At 39.7% G+C, this 16,015-nt stretch overlaps 1 long non-coding RNA gene across 1 annotated transcript in view; it reads right to left on the minus strand.

Moving 5' to 3' along the window:
• Positions 1–16,015, minus strand: part of LOC116788153 — a 228,514-nt gene that overhangs the window by 51,712 nt on the left and 160,787 nt on the right. The window contains exon 2 of the long non-coding RNA XR_004357553.1: positions 15,795–15,856. This is a non-coding gene — a long non-coding RNA (uncharacterized LOC116788153). The remainder of the gene's footprint in view (positions 1–15,794; positions 15,857–16,015) is intronic.

The raw sequence follows: 16,015 nt of genomic DNA on the forward strand, positions 1-16,015 counted from the left end.
TGTACAGACAGACTGGGGAATGAGATGCTGGAAAGCAGTGCCATGAAAAGGGACCTGGGGGTCCTGGCTGATGGCAAGCTGAAGATGAGTCAGCAGTGCCCTGGCAGCCAGAAGGGCCAAGCCTGTCCTGGGGGGGCATCAGGCAAAGCATCACCACCCCATCGAGGGAGGGGATTGTCCTGCTCTGCTCTGCACTGGGGCGGCCTCACCTGGAATATTGTAGCAGTTTTGGGCCCCTCAATATAAGAAAGATATTAAGCCATTAGAGAGCATCCAAAGGAGTGCAACGAAAATGATAAAGGGCCTTGAGGGGAAGCCATGTGAGGAGCAGATGAGGTCACTTGGTCTGTTCAGGCTGGAGAAGAGGAGACTGAGGGGAGACCTCACTGCAGTTACAACTTTCTCATGAGGGGAGGAGGAGGGGCAGGCACTGTGATAGGACCTGAGGGAATGGCCTGAAGTTGTGTCAGGGGAGGTTGAGGTTGGGTACTAGAAAAAAACCTCATCACCCAGAGGGTGGTTGAGCACTGGAACAGGCTCCCCAGGAAAGCGGTCACAGCACCAAGCCTGACAGAGTTCAAGAAGCGTTTGGACAATGGTCTCAGGCACAGAGTGTGGTTCTTGGGGCTGTCCTGTGCAGGACCAAGAGCTGGACTTGGATGATCCTTTTCGGGTCCCTTTCAAATCAGAATGTTCTACGTTAATAAAAAATTAGGAAGTGTTTTAGACAGGCATATCTTTCTATACTTAGTGCTGCACAATTTGCTATTCTTTTTATATTATCAGTCACCAAAAAGAAACAGTAGCAACTTTTTCATCTAAGTGATAAAACACCACCACTGAGCACGATTTAGTCGTCATGCCCATTCCTGTCACTTTGGAAGTTACTAATGGTTAACCACAGAAAAAACACTGCAGCACATTAAATGCTAATAGGAGCTCACGTCCATTTCTCCACGGATAACTTTATTTGAGCGCGCAGAAACCCCGTAACAAGCTTTGCACTGCACAACAAGACTCTAAGTAGCTACTGCATAGTTTTGTTTCAGATTACAAAAAGCTCCCCTTCAGGAGCATCAATGTAGCACTGACAGCTGGGCTCCAGCCACAGTTTATCAGGACACACGAAGGTAACAAAAACCAAGTCCTGAGCTGGAAAGTCACAGAAAGAACACATATGCAAACTATTCCAATGCCAAAACAATTTCTTGCCACTTAACATGTACCACACAACTCACCCAAATACCCAAATCCACTTTCACAACTGTTTTTGGTCAAACCATTGCTAGCTCTGCAGTAGCCTGCTCAAAGCAGAACCCAACAGTGCAAAGTCTGAACTTCCAAAATTGTAATTCAGTGGACACAGTGACAAGATCTTTGATGATGGTTGGCATGGTGACTGGAGACAGTCTGCTGACCAGGAAAAAAATCAGAAAAAGAGAATCATAATGCTGCTGAGAGCTTTGTGTGCTCCAACTCCATCATCACCAACAGCCTCCAAGAGCCCAATAAAAACCAGGGCACATAACAAGGAGTGGAAAGGAAGCACACATTCTACCAGCGAGGCAATTCTTCCTAATTTTTAGTAGCTCAGAATTATAAGGGAACAGAGCAGCCTTGGAGACTGCATTTTCCACAAGAGACAATGTGGATTTCCTGTTATACTAATTACAAAACTGTTCACAGAGAAATGATCTGCCAGTTGGACAGCTTAAGCCCACAATAAAATGCACTGTGTGAAATACAAGTCAGCTCTAGAGGCACATGGGACAGCACAAACATAGCTGCTGGTTTAGAATGGTGCAACACACTCCTGGCAATGAAACCAGCTATTGCTATAGAAAGCATCCAGCAATTCATTTGAAGAAAAAAGAAGATATATCCTTTCCCACGGAGATACACAGATTTGGTGGCAGTTTGTTCAGCCAAGGGATTTTCAGACTGTACAAGCACGTGGTTCCTCTAAGCAACTTAAATTGACAGTAGATTTTTGTTCACCTGGAATTTTCACAAGCCAAAACCCATACCAGTACACTCCTCTGCTCAGTCCTGGAAATGGATTTGTTCTAGATCTCTTAAAAGTCTGGTAGAGAAGCAAACCTTGTGGTTTCACCTCTTTAAACAAAGGAGGGTATAAAATACACCAGTAGTTAAGAAGCTCAGGCTTTTGCTGTAACCTGTGTAACACGTCATAGGTAGCATCTGGAATCAAAGATACACTTAAAGGTGAAAAAATGAACTTTTCTGCACGGCAGAAACAATTTTATTGGCTTACAGAACATGTATTACTGCATATGTATATGTGCATATGTTTCTAATGCCTGAAACCAAGTCATAAGGTCAAAAGCTGTGATACAGATCAAATCCAATTAGGCTCACTGCAGGTCATCATTTTCCCCTGCATTAAACACTGCAATGTACAAGAAATATTCTAGAAAATAAAGATGCTTAGAGACAAAAGTCCCAAGACCACATTTGCCTAATTGCCTCTGTTAGCACAAGTCTATTAGTAAAAAATAACTGTCACACTATCTCTCTTAAAGAGAATATAGCTTTTCTCCTATATCTTCTAAAGTGTTTCTTTATCTACTGAATCTACAGTTTTAGGACTATTAACACCTTCCCATTCTCCTCTCAGTGCAGCAATAGTATCTCCATAATAACAACTACCTCAGTGACATGTATTATAAATGAGCTCTTTACCATTAACAGTCTAAGTTTTACAGAAAGATGATGTTCTATAAGGCTTTTATTTCAAATATTTGCATAGAAATAACCTTGCACTGAAGAGAAGACTGGACAAAAGACAGAGAGATTCCACAAGCTGTCAGGAGCAGGAGGTGAAGGGAACACCTTGTAATGCTTTGATTTCTAATTAGAATGCAAGATGCTTGAGGCAAATAGTAGATCTGAGATGGTCAATTAAGAGTGCTGTTACTATTCTTCCACCGTAAGACCCCCTAAACTTTGCAGAAAGACAGAAAATCATTACAAAACAGTTAATGCTTCAGTGCCTAAGTAGCTATCCTTTGGGAAAGAAAAAGCTTATTTGTATCAAAATATAGGCAACAGATACAACTAGAGTAGTTTTATCTTCTGGTTTCCAAGGAGACAAGTGACCTCTATCTACTTCTCCTAACAAGTGTATCAAAGTCATATCATAGCAACTAAAGCCATAAAAACTGTAAGAATGTAGCTCAATGCTAGAGACAATCTGCTTCTCAAAGCTCAGGTTGGTCTGAGGCATAACAACTTGGGTAGTTTACCAATACAACTTCAATTTTGGTGTCAGTCCACGAGCTTCCTTTAGCAGAACATTCTCTGTAATAGATGTTGCAAACCTTTACTTCAAGGAATGGAAAGCACAGGCAAGAAAGGCTCCAACATGGAAGCACAGACAGTATACTACAACTAGCAAGCGATCAGGGCAATAATTTAACTTTAGCACACATGGGGCAAGTCTTCCTGTGATCCAAAATCCATCCTTTCACAGTCCATCAGCAATTCTTTGAAGTAAACATTTATGTTGTATCAGCAATTCTCCATTTTAGCATTCCAGAATCTCAGGAGGATTCTGCTTTCTTCCTCAGCCAAGCTCAGGAAACCTCCTGGAGCCCACAGTATGTGTAATCACATTTTCAATGCCCTCCTAATCTACAAAAAGCAGATTTGTTTTGGCAAAGCACACAGTTAAAGAGATTCTCTGTCTCCTCCCACTTCCCTATCAAGCATCACTCATGTTTACAACATACTAAGGAAAAACTTTTTCTTGGAGAAACTGCTTCAAGTTTCTACAGTTAAAGTTTACCGTCCATTCCCAGGTAACTGCACACATTTTGACTTCCTTGTGTCCCTTACCCTCATTTTCCTGCTGTCCTTCCTCCCTGTGTTCAGGCAGAATGCTGTAAAGCAGAGGTGGTGATGGTGATCTGCAGGACTCAGAGGTGCTGCTGTGAGCCAAGAGTGTGTAAATAGCAAGCCTGGGGTGAGTTATGGCTAATTTCAGCCTGCCCTAATCTATCTCAGCTGACGGTAATAAAAAGAAAAGAAGATGTCATCAAAATATATGAAAGCCCTAGACACCTAGTTCCACTTTGTAATTGTGTAGCAGATTAACAGGTTCTCTGTGGCATTTTCAAGACTGTACTACTTATGTGGTAGGGCTGGGAAAGTGGCTTTAAGAGATTCACAGCTGTCAGTGGCAAGTTCCTGCATCCTAAACAGCTGTCTGGGCACAGACTAACCAAAAATTCAGGAAATGTGATAAGAAAACGTTTTGTTTCAGGAGACAGAAAAAAAAAAAAGTGGAAGAGACAGTTATTTTAGACCTGACTAATAAAGCATTTGAGAATATAAATGTGTGAAGGTGTTTTGAATGAGATCATGAGAGACAGCACCCATGATTCTGCAGAAAATAAGAAGTGAGAAAAGCTGAACAGGAACAAGACAGCTATAGGTCAAACTCACAGGTGCTTCAGATGAAATGCAACACTAACAAACACAGGAGAAAAACATCAGCGTGTAGTGCCAGAACTGGGGGTTGCAGTGCAAAATGGGTTAGGGAAAAGATACAAGCAGCAATAAGAAACAAAAAAACAGGACCTAGAAAAACGCAAGCCCAGGATTTCTCCAATAAGGCTTGTTACAAATACAGCCCCCTCTCAAAAGACATTCAATATCTGTTTTGCTTAATCTTCAAAGAAGAGTAAGAGATCAGATATTGAGCACAACTGGTAATAAGAGGAAAGAGTTTCTAATAAAATCAACAAAAACCCAACACCACACAAAATTCTAGAGAAATACAGAAATCTTGCTAAAAACAAAGATACAGTTATTCTGTTCCCCTGGATCCCGCAGCTGACAAAAGACACACAGGAGAACATAATAGAAGAAAACCCACACTGCAGGGGCCTGATGAATGCTCATGGTGCCTCTACCATGGAGGAGGGCTTTGATCCCCTACCAACTCCACAGCATGATTGTCACTCAGGTTTTCTACTCACTGCTACCCGTGACAAGTTTTATAGCCAGCCAGCTGTAATTCAGACTTCATTCCACTACAAAATTCTACATTTTCACATCCTTTTTTTGCCACATAAGCAATGCTGCACCCTATTCTACCTCTTGACCAGTCAAGCATATCTTACACTGTTATTGGACTTGTAATTCTCTCCTTTCCAACTGTTTATATAAAGGACAGTCTTTCACTTTGTATAGGACAAATAGAGTTAGTACTCACCAAAATCTATTTTTAGAGAAAAAGTCCTGAAGTTCCCACTTCTGTGTTTCCCTGTCTCTGAGGTTCTCTGAGAAATTTATGTGGCTCATTCACAGAGCATCTCCCTGCTACTGCAAGCTCTCTCATTACACAGATAGAAAAAGAAAATGAAGCAAATCAGAAATCAAGTGTTGATTATTCACAGTCCTGTGCTCACTCCTAATTCTCCTTGGAAGCACAGCCTCACCTAATTACAAGATCCTTAGCACTTACAGCTGTGTGGTGCAACGTGACACAGGTGTGCAGAGAGAAGCACTGATATCTCTGTGACAGGGAATTTTCCAGAATTCCTGTGATGATAAGCACTTGATGATACAGAAGGTTGCATAAATAGGCAGGTAGACCAAGGTAGATAAGAACAGATGTAACACGTACTGACAAACACGTTTTGGGGTACAAGTCTTATAACACAGTCAGCAGAAAGCCCAAGGCAAAATGGTATTTTATTAAGGTAAATCACATAGCACGGAGCAAGGTTAAGCAAGGTTATCAAAACTTTTTATGTCATAAAAAAATAAACTGCATGCAGCAGGCTTTTTTCTAAAGGAAAGATCTGACTAGTATGAACCCTAGCCATAGAATTCCCACTAAAACTGCTACTTTTACAAAAGGTTCTTCTCTCTCCCACTGGCAAGCAACAAAGCATCTGTCTGTGTTCAAAAGGCCTCAAAATAAAAGCACAGTAACAGATTCAAAAACATGAACGTGTCACAGGGCTATAAATCAAAAACCTTCAGTATAATTTGGCTGAGTGCATTTTTTTATTGACTATAATCAAAGCCCTTTAGGTCTGTGGCCTTTGTGATTTATCAATAAACAGGTGAGTTGTATTTGCAGCTGCATGTCAATCTCAACCCGAGGGAAGCACAGGAGCTTCTTTGCCTGCTACGAACTGCATTACAGAATTTTTTATGTTATCTCTAATTCATCTCAGGAAAGCACAGGATCCCTGTAGCACAAAGTCTTCCAGTGACTCACAGCTGCTGGGTGTAACCCCTTGGCTTAACATCACTGCACATCATTGTCTTCAACCACCAGCCTGGTGATGTTTTAAGGCAGCAGGATGCTGGCAAAGTCTCAGCACTCAGAACATCTGTAGCACTCCAGGAATCTTAGGTGTTGCCAGTCTTCTTTTACACTTCTCATCATCCCTTTTAGAAAAGAGTTTAAAGTTGACAATAACCATCTGTATGCAGTTAGCCTTGACATAAAGCATTTCCTGACATCTCTTATTAAAAAATAAAACCAGAAACCAAGAGTAGGTCATTAAAGTCTGATAAGATCTCATTCAGTCCAAAAATTCAAGTTTTGAAAACTGATTTTCCGTTACTGAAGAGTCGTATTAACAAACTGTGTTTATGAATTAATTCTAATCTGGGTTTTCTGCTCCCAATCTATTCTGAGAACATCAACCCTCCAAGCTAAATTCTGATATTTACAGGTAGGATATTGCACTAAGTTCACAGTGAGTCCTTTGCAAAATTGATAATCTTAGTTTTTTGCAAAAGACTATATTTTATAAATGTAGTTCATCTTCAAAAAGGCCAAATATTTTAAAAATTCTACCACTCAGATGATTGAAGAAACATATTTGAGCAGCTGCCTTAGAAACCTCCCTTCTTGAGAAGTACTTTTGGGTGCATCAGCAAAAATGGGCTTAGACTGAATTTAAGCTGTATGAGAAATCATGGCATGTATAGAGCTTTTTTACTACGCTCATCATGTGTCCACTGAGGAAGGCTGTACCACATACATACATGCTGGTTCACTTGGGTGAAATCCAGCTTTTCCAAGAGATCAGCTGCCATGTAGACATCCTAGCACATTGACATATTTTTCAAGAGAGCACAGCACACAGTACTCCCTGTGCTTCTCCTTAAGAGGAACTTCTTGGAAAAATCCAGCCCAAAGGGAAGGGTGGGGATGGAGAGCTTGAGTCTTTTTCCTTACACTCTGAAAATGTAATATAATTGCACAGGGGAAGTCTGCACACAAATATTTATATTTATTAGTTCTATTAGTGTATATGATAGCTTTCTGTAAAAAGATAATAATCTCTAAGAGTAAAAAGGTCTGTATATGTATATTGAGTTGTTTATGTAAATACATTATTTCTGCAATCAACATTTTAGTTATGATTTGTGCTGCTTAGTTATAAACTCAATTTATTTATTTGCCCAAGTAAACACAGTGCAGAAATTAACAGTTATGTATTTCTAGGCTAGAGGTGTCAAGGAGAAGATTTGAGTTCCAGAAAACATAATAAAAAACTAAATTTAGTAATTCATACACAACTGCCTGAAGGTTAGGAAGGGGACTAATTAGTACTGAGATTATGGATCAGCATAGGAGGGACTGTAAGCCTAGAATTATTATTGGATTGGACCTCTATTTTGGACAAAAATTACGTGGGTGGCTACCTAGAGAATCAGGTTGATATCACTGGGCTAGGTTTTTCACTTGGAATAAAGCTTAGACCAAAATGTGAACAGGGATCAGGAAAGCAAGGGTTAAAGACCTTAGATGATGCTTGATGCTAGTAATGACAAATGAGAAAAAAACTCTTCATGTAGTAATTCAGAGTATGTTTAATGTCATTGCTCCAGCTGGACATCTTCCAGAGAACAATATTCCAAAATGTAACTCTATTCCAGTTTCAACATGAGTAAGAGATACAGCTTCCTTCCCTCTGATGCATTTAGGGTGTAAGCACAAGTTAATGGTTTATAATGTAAATGGAAAGTGCAACTCACATGGCCAGGGATATATTAAGGGATGAGAGGAGAAAAATCTTCAGGACTAGATCTTAAAAAGAGTTTCTAGCATGGAGAGACAAATAACAGCCCAAGGGTCATGGCTTAGACTGTAGTTAGGGACGGCTCAAGAAAGGAGCTGAAGTGGGCATTAAATCATAAAAGTGGCCATTAAATCATAAAAGACAAACATGACCACAGGTAAAAGGATGACAAAAATGTATTAGTAAGGTAGAAGCTATACCAGAAATACGACTTGTACCTGCCCTGTTTTAGCCCTGCAGGCCTTAAAAAATCCATCACGTATCTGACCTCCCAGATCCTGCAAAATGGACTGTATCTTCCTGTCCTGTCCATAGCACTCACTTCAGCCCTGGAAAGCCTTCAAGACTCAGCACTACTTTTGGTTCTGCAGATGCTCCTGAAATGAGAGCTAAATGAACTGTCACTCTGATTCAGGAAAGTACTAACTAGCCTTACAACTACACTTAGATTTACCTTTCAGGAAAGCAGAAAAGCAGGAGTGAGATGAATGCTGCAGGCTGAGAGCCTTCAGGGTGACATGAGGACTGTGGGACAGAGGTGCAAACGTGCTGCCATTGGCAGTAAGGTATGTCAAGCCCCATTGCTTTGCTGGAAGATGGTATTTAGGTTGAGGATAGAGCTCAGAAAAGGAGAGCATATGCAGCTGAGTGATAGACCTTGACATGCTCACACGGCTAAAATAAGAGCTTGAAGGAACAGGAAGAAATGTAATGTCACTCCTAAAGCTGGTATGAGACTCATGGTACAGCTTAGGCTGTGACTGGTCAGGTAAAAAGAAACTCTAGAGGTGAAGCTGGCCATGGATCATCAAAGATTTAAAATAAAGACACATGGAAGAAACCCTAAAGCAGTTACTACTCCTACTATAGCCCCTGGCAACAATCCAGAGGAGAGATTGGGCTAGTTTAAAGTTGGGAATGCACAGTAGGAAAGATAAAATTAATGGTGATTCTTTGAAACCTAACAGGGAAAAAATGAAGACTAGAGGAAGCATAAGGAATTAAACTATCACTGTGTTTAAGACAGATACCAGTTTATTCTAGCAATAAGGCTGGATTTAGAGTAGGTTAAATCTTGGGAGACAAGAGCCCACTGAAGGCTGCTATTGCTCCTCAAGTACTAAGCAAGGCATAGGGCCAGTTCAGTCAGCATTTGTCCAACAGTGTAAGCTCTGCCTTCTCAGAGATCAAGTACAATGGGAAAGATCTAAAGGCCTGGCAGAAACATCTACCATGAAAGACTGAAACTTCAGGCTCAAGTAACACACAAAATATCACACAAAATCAGTGCTTCCTAAAAGAGCCAATAATCATCAGTAGTCTTCAATAAAGTGCTCTTGATTTACCATTTAACAGAGGTCTTGTAAAGATCTTAAGTAGTACAGATGATAGAAAAAAAAACATTGGCTTCAGATTTCAAGTACTACCTCTCCAAAACTTGTAAGGATCTCTTGAAGGCAGACCTTGGGAGATTGAAATAGTTACAGGCTTGGACTAAGAAGGAAGAAGAGAATATTTTGTCTTGGAAGGGAAAGAAACCTCTATCCTCTCCCATCACAGCTTTGAACCATTTTTCCTTTTAGGCAAAGGACACTGTTGAAAGATGTCTGGCATTAAGATCTACAGATGGTTTTACAATACATGAGAATTGCCTGTAATCTTAGGGTTTTGTGAGCTCATGAAGATGACTGACAAATGCTTTTGTTCAGGTAAAGACTGAAGAGTAAGGTAGCTTTAATTTGGCTAAAGTCAAGTTAGCTGTGGTTACATTCCTCGTGACTTAGTAAGGTTAAGAGTAAGAAAACATACTGTAGCAACCAGTTGTTCTCTGAAAATGCAGACCTTTTTTTTGTGCTTCCTAATGAGGAGAAAAAAAAACCCCATGGCTTTTGTAGCACCTTACATCTCAGAAAGAAAATTTCTATGATTATTGGTGGGGAAAAAAGAGAAGTTAAAGAATATCCTTAAAAAGAAGTCTGTCAGAATCCATTAGATTTCCACACACAGAAGCAGACACACAGATGACAATCCCATTCTAAAGTTTCACCCTTTTATCTGACAGCATATGAGGTTATTACAGTATTATGATGTTTTAGTCTTTCCTCTTGGCATTTGCAGTTTTTCTGATGAGCCACCCACCTCCTCTTCCCCCAAGCCTCTAAGTACCTATTGGTTTATAATCCAGTCTAGTAGAGTGTAGTTAAATACATCTCACTGGTTTTAATTTCCTAACAGTTTCTTTCATACCTCCAATGCTCTTAGACTCACAGTACTTCCTCTGTATTGCTTTGTGTTGCCCTGCACATTCTTACTGATTTTATTCAGAGTGGATGCTCAGCATCTTTCAGAACATAATCTCATTTTATAGACATAGGCTCTAATACTTCCTTAGGGCTTGTCTGGTTATTGCTGTGTTCCTTGGTTGAGATGAGCATACAGTGCTCAAAAAGTCAATGATGTGGCACCACTGAGTCTATCCTGCAGCAGCTGTAATCAGGAGCCAGAATGGATGTAGCAGTGACAATAACTGAAGGAGAAGCAGCTTGTCACCCCCTTCATCCCATGACACAGAACATCTGCTGAATCTGCTGAACCATACATTATTGGGAATTAGCCCTTCAGCACCTCCCAAAAGGAGACTACAAGTCTTACAATTTAACTAGACCTCCAGAGTAGAACTATATCTCCCCAGATAGCCCAGCCTCTTGAGTTCAGGTTGTCCTGAGTTTAAGAACCTCTCCCACTTTTGCAAATGCGACCTGTTCAAAACAGCCAGAGAACTTTGGACAGCTCTGGGGGATATCAGAGATGCCTTTGAAAGAATAAATTCCAGTGTTAAGGGGAGGATTGTGCAGACTTGAGATAGAGAAACACATTTTTGGGAACTAGAGCTACATTGCATAATCTTGCTATCAAGTATTCTTTCAGGTAAGACTGCAACATCATCTGGCTGGGAAAAAAGAAGTCTGAAAGTGAGATATATTGGCATTGTTATGATCACAACATAACTATAAGAAAACTACTTTAAGACTGCCCATAGTCAAAACATAAAATGCATGACTAAGCCTGGAAATCTTACAAAATGCAATCAATGAAAGACAAAATACTGAAAGCCACACATTTCCTGAGGCCATATAAAAATATTACGAATGAGACAAAGAGTACTAGAAACTATAAAAATGGGGTGTAAAAAGATATTTGAAACTGCTTTGTTTGCAACCATGCACCGTTTTAAGATTCTTTTCTATGACAAACAAATGTTACCACACTCCAGGGCTTCAGTTTAAAACAAAGAAATAAAAACTGCAAACTGCACAATATTTATTATGTTGCCTTAGATCTACAAGGTATATCAGAAAGCTACAAATTCCACAAGGAAATTTTAGTTTAAGTTAACATGGAGAGCTGAGAGGAACAGTAAGCATGATGTATACTGAAATGAATCCTCGCTAGTATTTGTTGCAGTAAAACAAGGTGTATTGAAAGAGACCTCCCTGTTGTTTTTTACCTCTTTCCCTGCAAAAATAATGAAGGTTATCTTCTGTGTACTTATGGAATTATAGAGAATTGGTCTGGCTGGTGTTTTAGAATATTTAATCCCTTTACATCAGCAAAGGGATTCATTCGCAAAGAAAGCGGGCAGCAGAGTGAATGCTGTAATCTTTTTCTTTAAAAACACAGTTGGCACAGAAATTGTCCATTTTACTCAGGAGGATGCAATTACACTTCAGCTTTCATGTAAAGCTGCTTCGTGAAATTGAAAAGCCTGCCCATGAACAGAAACAGAACAACGGGGAAAAAACAAAGGCTGTAGCTGGGTATGGATCATTTCTCCTTCTCCACATGGTTTGAGGGAAAAATAGCTCGGTGCACTGGGTGAAGACAAACTGCAGGAAGCAAGCTCGTATCAGCCCTGCTACCCTAATGGCAACAAGGAGTCTAGAATTGAAGAGTTCAGACTCCTGGGGAAAGCAGATAATCCAAGACCTCATTCTTTAAGTAAAGACTTATGAGCTACACAAGAGAAAAAAACCAACCACTAAAAACAAACAAAACAAAACAAAAAAACCCAAACCAACAAAAAACCCCAGAGTAATGGGAAGTCATCTTATGTCTCAAGGGAGGAAGAAGGATCTTGCTGGTCAACCCAAATCCAGCTGCTGGAACTAAAAAGCCCCACTCACTGCCAGCTCTGCCAAAGCCTTTGAGAGATTGCAATACAAATTGCCAGGAATGCTTTAACTGATCATGTTTCTGTAAGGAAATGCCAGTGTGTTTGTTTGGTTTAGGAACGTTAAAAGAAAAATAAACTTTTTGAAAGAGTGGAAAAGAAAAGAATTTTAAAGGTAGGTCTTCCTCTGTCCCACTCAGCTGGATATAGAAAAATTAGCTCTAAGAAACTCACTTAGAAGGAGGTATCAGGCATTTGGTTCAGGGTGCTCTCTTCCCAAGATGTGTTCCAACCACTGAAGTCCTTGGCTACTTGAAGACAGTCCCACTTTTATTAGCAAAAGCAAAAAAACCCAAAACACTCTAAAAAAAAAAAAGGCATGTTTTCTGCCCAGCTAGAACAGGAAATACTTTCCAATTTCAAAAAACTGGAAAGACATTTCTCATTCAACTCTTGCTGTACCATAATGAACAAAAGGAAAGTTTGAATTCAGATACAAACTATAAATATAACTTTCAGGTCAGAAACTCTCAGCTTTAGAAATTACACTCTGATTATGTAAGGCTACAATAAGTTAACTAAGATCTATTAATCAAGATTAGCTCCAATGTTAGAAGCAGCAAATTGGGTCAGAAGAGACTGTTTCTACATTCACACAAATACAGCTTATGTTGTAAGACATAAGTGAATTAAAGTCTTGATCAGTTAATTATCAAGGTCTTTACCGTAAAGCTTTAGATACTTTGATCAAATGTTAGAAAACTCCTGTGACAGACAGATGAGCCCTTGTTAAAAACAAGGTGCTCACATTTTATAAGAATTTCTCCTTGTTTTATGAGTATCAAGTTGTTGGACAGAATAAAAAGTTCAAAGACCTTTTTGATGAATAGCTTAAAAATGTCTAGTTGCTATCAATAATAAGATTAAATTTCTGTACCCTTGATATTTGGCATCTCTGTCAAGAAAGAGCAAAGTTATTACCAATGACCTCTTTGTCATGTAACGCAGAGAAATTTAAGGCACTGTTGACAGTTCAGTGGGAGAACTACCAATAAAATAATCATATCACACATTCCTTAGTTTGCTCACATTTGTACTTTGATAAAATATACATTGGAAAGCAGACATACCTGTCTGGTTTAATAACTTAATGTGTTTTAAGTCCACTGCGTGATTCAGGAGGAACTGTAAAGGTTTCATCTCCTAATCCTTTGGTTCTATGCCACAGTGCAGAACTGAAGCGAATCCACAATTTACAATGAGAGACTAAGTTCTAGAGGACAAGATGAGATCCATCTCCAACTAAAATCCCCAGGCCCCACACAGACAAATAAATCTCAGAACCGACTGCTGCCATCTACTGAAATGTTCCTATTGCACCAAATACAGGCACCCATACAGATCAGTTTGCTTTGACCCAGCTTTGAGTAAAGGCTGTTATACACTGTAAAGAATTCTTTAATTCTTAATTCTTAATTGTGTCTTCACGATTAATTTGCTGGGAGTTGCACTGCATGTTAAATGGTCTGAGATGGGGCTGTTTTCGAAGCAGTTTAAACAAGGCTTTATGTTTTGTCTAAACTTAATCTGTATTCAACAGCAGCTGCAAAGGTATGCTTATTTACTCAAGCAGGAATACTTTAAATCAAAATAAATTTTTGTTACACTAAAACACTTCTAAGACATCAATGTAAAATTCTTTTGAATGATTTTCATTCAAGACAAAAACGCACTGCTCACTTAAATTCTTTCCTTATCTAGGCTAGATAGCCTCCTATTGCATAGCAAACTGCATTTACTTTACTGTATACTGTGTTGTTTGTATTTTGCCTCGTATTCCTATGTAATCATACTCATTTTCTATTTAAAGAAGCCAGAAAACCTAAAAAAATTTTTCCACAGTCATAAGATCATTTTCTTTCTTTAGAAAAGCTTATGAAATGTTCTATTCTTTCAGTATTTTCTTGAAGGTCATGCTTGCAAAGAATTGTTTTCTAAGAGTTGTTTTGTTTCTCTTTTCTGGAGGCTCTTCAGCTTGTCGATATCTGAAATTGCAGTATCCAAACCTTGCATTACATGAGGCCTCAGCAATTTTAAATCATAATGACTACATCCTTTGTCTTCCATGCAATATTCCCCACCATATTCCCAACTGCAGAAACCCATGTTTGTCCTTTTTCTACAACAGTTTCACACTGTCAGTTTGCTCTATGTGTTTTTCCCTATGACCATAAATTTGTGTTCCGAGTCCTGCTCTTGTCAGTTATTCCATCCAGCACACGTACAGGGTGGATAACGCATTTCTCACCTTCTGCTTCTCTGTATGGGGGAAAGGGGCCATCAGCTTTCACACACAATCCATGGAGACAGGTACACACCTCAGTAAAATTCAAAATAGCCCAGTTACTGACCAGGGAGCTTGCTGGAGTCAACCCACTCCAAGCACCACTGCAGAGGTGACCCAAGGGAATGCTGGGACCAGCATCACACTTTATATTTTCCCTGTTTCCTTCAGACTGAGAGGTGGATCCCATCATCCACCTGGAATACTGTTTAGAATCCTCTGCCAAAGACAGGCACTCTTCCAGAAGGGTTAAAATCAAAAAGCATAATAGACAAAACGACAGGATCTCAGTATAACAGCATCGCTTAGATCTCACATTCCAGTAAGGGGAGGCCAGGAGTCAGTTCATCACAGAAAATGTTTTTGCCCACAGGTTCTGGCTCACAGAACAACTTAACAGCTCACTTACAGATGGCCTGTGCCCTCTGCCTTGCTAAAGCAACCTTAACTCTCCTGGCTGAAAAGATATTACTCTGTTGAAAAGAACTGAAAAGTCATAGTGCCTGAAAAGTCACACGGCTCCCAAAGTTAACAGTAGCTGACACAGGCTGGGAACATCTCTGTGACAGTGTCAATATTTAACCACAAAAGCATGGAACATGAATCCCAATTTCCTACACAGGTGTTTACTGTGGATTTTATTTCTTGGGGGAATTAATAACAAGAGAAAACCCTTCTCACACAGCAAACTAGATGCTTACCTAGTTTCTCAGCAAACAACCCATATGTTTTACAGACATTAATCATTTGTGAGAACTTATTTTTAACATAAATTCTGGTGTTATACGAAAGTTGAACTGCTACCAATTGTCAGTTTTCCCTAGATTTAGGCAACAATGTATTTTGGGAGTATGACTCAGGAAAGCATTCACATGACCAAGTAAAGCAGGTGGCCAGGACCTACCACATAGCATCAACTTCATCAGATCATCCTCAGAGAAGGAAAAATAGCTCTTAGCTGTTTGGGGAGATGATCAGAGGGTGGAAGAAAAACTGTTCTAAAGCATAGGTCATAATTCTTACAACCAATAAAGCAAACTACAGAGGCTTCTGCCTCAGCATCACAAAGTAATACATTTTAAAAAAGCACTACTCTTCTGATGAAAGTGTTTATTGTGTTGACGGTTAAATCTGGAAAAACTTATTTACACGTGGGGCCTCAGTCCTAAGTTTAAATTATGCCTGTGCCAAAGAAACAGCTTACCTAGTTTTCCCTCAAATGTATCTCACCAGCAGCACAGCTCATTTATTCACCCAATGTTTCAACTGCAAGAGAAGAAAGAAGTTGTTTGTTAGTCTATTAGGAAGGGAGATGCCCAAGATACCACCAAGATCCTCCTGTCTTATGCAGATTTAAGCCCAGCACTGGGTTCTGTGGTTGCACAGGAGCAGAAGGCTGGCAGCCACTGCACTGAGGTACCTCAA

This window comes from Chiroxiphia lanceolata, chromosome 6, assembly GCF_009829145.1.
Source record: "Chiroxiphia lanceolata isolate bChiLan1 chromosome 6, bChiLan1.pri, whole genome shotgun sequence".
In the NCBI taxonomy this organism is placed as follows: domain Eukaryota; kingdom Metazoa; phylum Chordata; class Aves; order Passeriformes; family Pipridae; genus Chiroxiphia; species Chiroxiphia lanceolata.